Source organism: Triticum dicoccoides, chromosome 3A (genome assembly GCF_002162155.2).
Source record: "Triticum dicoccoides isolate Atlit2015 ecotype Zavitan chromosome 3A, WEW_v2.0, whole genome shotgun sequence".
Classification (NCBI taxonomy): domain Eukaryota; kingdom Viridiplantae; phylum Streptophyta; class Magnoliopsida; order Poales; family Poaceae; genus Triticum; species Triticum dicoccoides.
Genome location: NC_041384.1, coordinates 254651522 through 254658091, shown reverse-complemented (window position 1 = coordinate 254658091; position 6570 = coordinate 254651522).

The window sequence follows — 6570 nt, the reverse complement described above, 5'->3', positions numbered from 1 at the left end:
CCCGAGCTCGTCGCGAGCACCTGCGGGGCGCGCATTGGACGCGGCCAGGGCGAGCGGCGGCTAGCGCCGGGCGCGGCGGGGACCAGCACGGGGCGGGTAGGCACGACCAAACGCAGCCCAAGGCGAGGCAGGTGAGGGGTTCAGTGAACGCGGGGCGCGGCAAGGGCGAAGCTCGTGGAGGAGGAGCGGCGGGCGGAGGGAGCGGCTTACAGGCATAGGAGGCACAGGAAGCACGGTCGTACGTACATGTACGCTTGAGCTCGCACACGACGGTGGCGGCCTCTACGGAACGGATTAGAAGGGGGATAGGGGAAACCAGCGTCTGCTCACAGCGGTGACGAGGAGCCGCACGGGGTGGTCCGTGGTCGGGGATGCGGTGCCGGTGACGGAGTCGTCCTCGGGAGGCGGCGACCGTAGTCGGGGAAGACGAGGTGATGGCGACGAGGGGAGGCTTCTCCGTCTCTAACGGCTCCTCTAAGATGGTGTAGTCGATGACGACGCTCCTGCTGTACATCCTTACGATCGATGGGGACGACGGTGATCGCGCGACGGAGGAGGTCAAGGCGGGCGGAGCTCGGGTGAGGGGGAAAGAAATGGATCTGGGAGGCGAGAGGGGAAGAGTCAGCGAGTTCTAGGGTTTGGGGCGTCGAGGGGGAGTCTTGATTGTCCTCGGGGTACCGGCGGATGATTGCCACGGCGGCAGCCGAGTCCGTGGCAGCGTGGATGGAGACCACGACCCCCTCCCGTGAACAGGAGGAAGGGGATGTGGGGGTTAGGTGGGCTGGGCCTCTCTTGTGCACAAGAGGCCCAGGTGATCAGGTGAGGTTTTTCTTTTTTTTAAATAGTTGTTGTTTATTTTTTTTGTTCTGCCTAGTACTTAGTTTAAACAACAAAAAGGGGGGTTTTCAAAATAAGAGACTTTGCCTATAATTTACAATGCAAATTTAGGCACTGCCATAAAATGGTTTGGCACATAAATAAAATAATTTGCAAATGTTTATAATCTTAATGGCATATAAGTCTTTGACTTGGCCACCGTTTTGATTATTATAGGGCATTAAACCACTTTGTAAAACTGTTGGTTCACATCGATATTAAGAAGTGAATATTTGTCACAGGATCAACATTTTATTTAGACATTTGAAAACTTTTATAGTTTGACCCGATTTTAAATTTAGAATACGAACAAGATTGAATCATCGTGAGGTATCAACAGTAACCGTGGTGACATGGCACCACTAACAGGGAATTACTGTAGCTTGATTATCCGGACGTCACAATTCTCCTCCACTACAAGAAATCTCGTCCCGAGATTTAAGAGGTAGTGAAAGGGGGGAAGGTTTGGTAACGAATCTAGCGGGTGTTCTCATTCTGGCTTGCTCTTCTTGAAGAGGACGGTCCAGTACATTGATGTCTTCATTTCTCTGCTTCACGTCATCATGATGAAGTGGCATCCTTTCTTAGGAAACTCCATCGTACTTACGAAAGAATAAAGGGTGGGATTTTGGGAGAACAGACCTCTGCAAGGTTGACTATCTGGTAGATAATATCAGGGAAGTGGCGGAGAGTAACTCTCGAATGGAAACTTAAGACAATAACGAGAGCAAAGTACGTAGGTACCATGAGAAGTTTCGAGCGGGTAGGCAATCGTTCGATGCCTGAAACAAAGTGTGAAAGGGGTCCAGAGCAACGACAATAAGTATTGCGTCTAATACCAGATTAGATCGTCTCTAGGAAGGTGGTTGGTGATCTTCATATGAAGCCAATCGTGAGGAATAACTTCGGAGATATGGGTGTACCGGAGAGTCAGGTTTTGATCCTGTGGAACTGTGGGTTATGGGTCCACCATGTGGGTTAAAAGAAGGAAGGGCATTGACCTCTTGCACGGTCATGATAGCAAGGCATGTTAGAGAATAACCGGTCAGTTATGTTGGCAACATCATTGGTACCAATGGCGGGGGACGAAGAGAACCATTTTCCTGCTCGTTGAAACGAGGCGGACCAATAGGCAAAGTTCTCGTCCATCGGTGGTTATAGAAATGTCATCAACAATAGCAACAGGGTATTACTGACAAAGTGGTCCAATGAGGTGTTTACATAAGCAGGGAAATATTAGTGCTTATATAATATAGATCACAAGGAGGTTTAAACAAACCAATGGAAAGGAAAAGTAATTATCAGGTTTAAATAGAACAATGGAAAGGAAAATGTGTATACACACATATTTCAAGGGTATATCCTTCCAAGGACAAGCAGATCATAATATCCATGACATGATATAATGTAGAAAACTTTTTAGGTAAGGGGAAGAATTTTCATGACATTGCCCATATAGCGGTGTTTGGATAATTGAGCAGGAAACACTTAGCATTGGGCTTCAAATGTTCTTGTTGAAAATCAGAGTACCATAGGCATGCTTCGAGATAGCATTGACATGGTCATCAGGTGAAGATCAGACTTTGGAAACACAAAGGATCCATCAGGAATAACTTGTAGAATAAGTCTTACAATTTCCTCAAGGAAGAATGGATAACCTTGCTAAAAAGGAAATAGTAACAATAGGTCCTCCGGCCAGGTGTGCTAGGCATGACATCACCTTACCGAGAGATATATAGACCAATGTTAAAACTCTTGGAAATATGTTCCAACCGTCATATCTGACCGGGATTCAGATCTGATTGGTGTCAGGGTACCTCAGACTCAGGATGCCTGAGATGAAAAGGTGCAACACAAATTGACGAGAAGACATCGTAAGATCCTCGGGAAATGAACTATGGAAGCGAGTTCCAAAACATGAGTTCATAAGTAAACCAACGAGAGGATGAGGAGGTGGCTGATGGAATCAGCGGCAATTCATCGAGATTAACAAAAGATAGATTTCCACAATTATGTGAACAATGAGATAACATTTGTCAGATCAAATGGTATAATGATGTATGCTCGAGGAAAACATACACAATTAAACATTGGTTGAAAGGTGCACCCGAATATGGGCTGGGTTGCACGACCAATGTCAGAATGGTGATTCAATAATCAATAGTCTAAGAATGAATGGCCGACCATTAACTTCAAGGCAATAGGGTTGCTAGAAGGGCAGAATCCAAACAACACCGTTCACTTGTTGGTACACTGGTTGGAATCAACACGATGACCAAGAAAGAATGGTGATGGTGAGAAGCATCAATATACCAAGAATTCTTAAGAGGTGGAGCAATCCTCACAACATCCTTGTCATAAAGGACATTAATACTTCAAGGTGGAACATCATACAAGCTGGATAGCAAGTTGCAATCATAACATGAACAAGTTTGTTTTGTGGGAAGGCAAGAATGTTGTCAATGATAACACAATCATTGAGGGGCAAGGATGGTAATTCTCATCATGAATTTGATTGAAATTCTGGAAGGTCTCAGAATGTTGATGATGATCACGACACATTTGTCGTGAGATTACCTGAAGGTGTAATTGACTGGCGATGACATCAAGTCAAAGGAATGATGAAGCGAAAGGTTATTGGAACCACGGGTACGACACAAACTCAAGACCAAGCTTGCGGTTCAAGGCGAAATGATATGATGAGAAAGATCGACGTAAGCTTAGCTCATCATCGAAAATTGTGCTCCGGGAAGAATGACCAGGTAGCACAGTTAAAAATTAGCCCCGATTCAATCGTACACTAATCATACACGCAAACGTGTACGATCAAGATCAGGGACTCACGGGAAGATATCACAACACAATCTACAAATAAAATAAGTCATACAAGCAACATATTACAAGCCAGGGGCCCCAAGGACTCGAATACAAGAGCTCGATCATAGACGAGTCAGCGGAAGCAACAATATCTGAGTATAGACATTAGTTAAACAAGTTTGCCTTAAGAAGGCTAGCACAAACTGGGATACATATCGAAAGAGGCGCAGGCCTCCTGCCTGGGATCCTCCTAAACTACTCCTAGTTGCCGTCAGCGGGCTGCACATAGTAGTAGACACCTCCGGTGTAGTAGGAGTCGTCCTTGAGGGTTAAATGTTTTTGGATTGGATCGAGACTTGTCTTGCAGCCTTGGTTTACTACCGGTAGACCGCCTGTCAAGTTTCGTGCCATTTGGACATCATTTGATACTCCAATGGTTAACCGAGGGACCGAAAGGCCTTGTGTGTGTTGCAGCCCAACACCCTTCCATTTTGGCCCAAAACCCACCAAAACCTCTCCCATCGTCTAGAGCGTTCGATCACGGTCGCGTGGCCGCAAACCGCACCTTATTTGGAGCTTCCTAGCTCCCTATACCTATAAAACTAGCCCCTCCTCCGAAATTTCGGGTCTCTCCAACCTCTAACCCTAAAAAATCCTCGTGCCGCTGCTGGACATGTCCGCCGCCGACCGGACACACTGCCGCCACCAATAGGACGCCACCACGTGTCCCCGTACCGCCGCCCGCCGCCGCGCGGCCCGGGGAGCCCGGAGCTGGCCCCCGCGGCCCATCTCCTCATCGCCGCCTCCCCGCGTCTTCTCCTCCCGCGCGCCGCCCGGGCTGCCCGAGCCGGCCGCCGGGTCCGCCCGCCACCGGCGCACTCCAGCTCGCCGGCCACCGTGCTCGACCTCGCCGACCGGACCTCGCAGGCCACCTCCGGTCGCCCTCGCCTCCGCCGCGCCACCTCCAGCCAACTCCGTCCCCGCAGCTCCCTCCGGCCACCTCCGCTCGACGGCGCCGGCAAGTACTCCGGCGACCAGGGACGACTTCGTCGACCTCGATCCGGCGACTGCTACACTGCATTCTATAGTACCGCCCATCCAGATCTAGATCCAAAAACGCGAGGGTTGACTTTTTCCTCTCGAAACCCTAGCTATTTTGCATACTTTGACATGCCATAACTCTGCATCCATAGCTCCGATTCATGCGTGTAGCATATCAAAATGTTCGCCTCGACGAGTACATCATTTCATCTCATTGCATCATTTTCATTTGAGCTCATCTTGATGCTCGAAATGCTGTTGGAAGAGGGCTATGTGAGGAATATGTCAGATCTGTTTCAGCAAATGGCATTTTGTCATTTTTGCCATGATTTATGTGTGCAAGATATGATCCTGAGCTCTACATGTGTTTTGTTAAATGACATGCCATCTTTACACGGGTGTATGCCATGTATTTTTTTGTGATCTTTGTGGTGACTAGCACAAGCATGCAAAGTAGCTTACTCGATGATGCTGATTTCAGGGACTTAGAATTTCACTAAGTCCTTGTCCTGATTTTATTGTCATGCCATATGTTCATGTTGTTTCCTAGTGATCTGTGCCTCTTTTGAGGATAATCAGTAAGGATGTTTTGTTAATATTGCGGTGCTCTATCTATCCATGTCTTTTTTGTAATTATGGAGCACTCTAGCTTGAGTCAATCGAGCTCTACTTTTGCTATAAAATGTTCCTGACAGATTGTCGACATGTTTAGCAATTTTGCCGAGGATGTTGCTATTGATCCGTGCATGCTATGTTGTTGTTCTTCCCATGTCTAGCTTCTATGCCATGTCTTCTTGATGTGTGTATGCTTAGTTTGTCATGATATGCTCTGTAGTGAGTGCATCGAGCTCGTAAACATGCATACTTGTTAATATGTTTACATGCTCCAGTTTTTCACTAAGTCTGAATCTGTTTATGTTTTTGCTATGTTCACATGCTTGCAATTGTTTTTTCTGATCCCGTTTGGCTCAAGGTCACTAAGGGACTTTTGTTATATGCCATGCCTTGCTTTGCCATGATATGTTCCTGTAGCATGTAGTTTTCATGCTCTAAAGATTGCTTCCTGGTGGTAAATTCCAGACTTGTGTTAATTTCCCTAAGTATGAAACCTGTTATCATTTGCACTTTTGCCATGCTTGTTTGAACCTGTTAATTGATGAATTAGCCATAGCTCAGTGTTCATCTTTTGTCAAGCATCATGAGTGGATCCCTGCCATGTATTTTGTTCCCATGTTTGAGTGATGTAGCATATTTATCTTGATGCGTTTATTTTGTCACTTGCTGATTATCGCAGACCGGTGCCATATTTTTTTGCTTGCCATTTCCAAACCGTGCATCCGATTCCGATGATCCTTATATCGACTTCAACTGAAATAAACTCCTCTTTCTAGTGGCACTCTTGGATTACCAAGTTGAGGCCAGGTTCAATCATTCCTTTCCAAATCATGCATATGCATCATATATCGCATCCCGCATATCATACCATGTTCGCATCATGTTGCTTGAGCATTGCACGTGGTTGATTGTGCTCCTTTTTGCTTGTTGTTCTTTTTTGGGTAGAGCCGGGAGACGAGTTCGTGAACGAGGAGCCCATTGAGTTCGCCTACGAGGATGAAGGCAACTCTGAAAATCATGCAGGCAAGATGACCATACCCTCGAAATCACTTCTACCTTTGCTTGCTAGATGCTCGCTCTTTTGCTATGCCTATGCAATGATACCTACCACTTGATTATCATGCCTCCCATATTGCCATGTCAAACCTCTAACCCACCATGTCCTAGCAAACAGTTGTTTGGCTGTGTTACCGCTTTGCTCATCCCCTCATATAGCGTTGC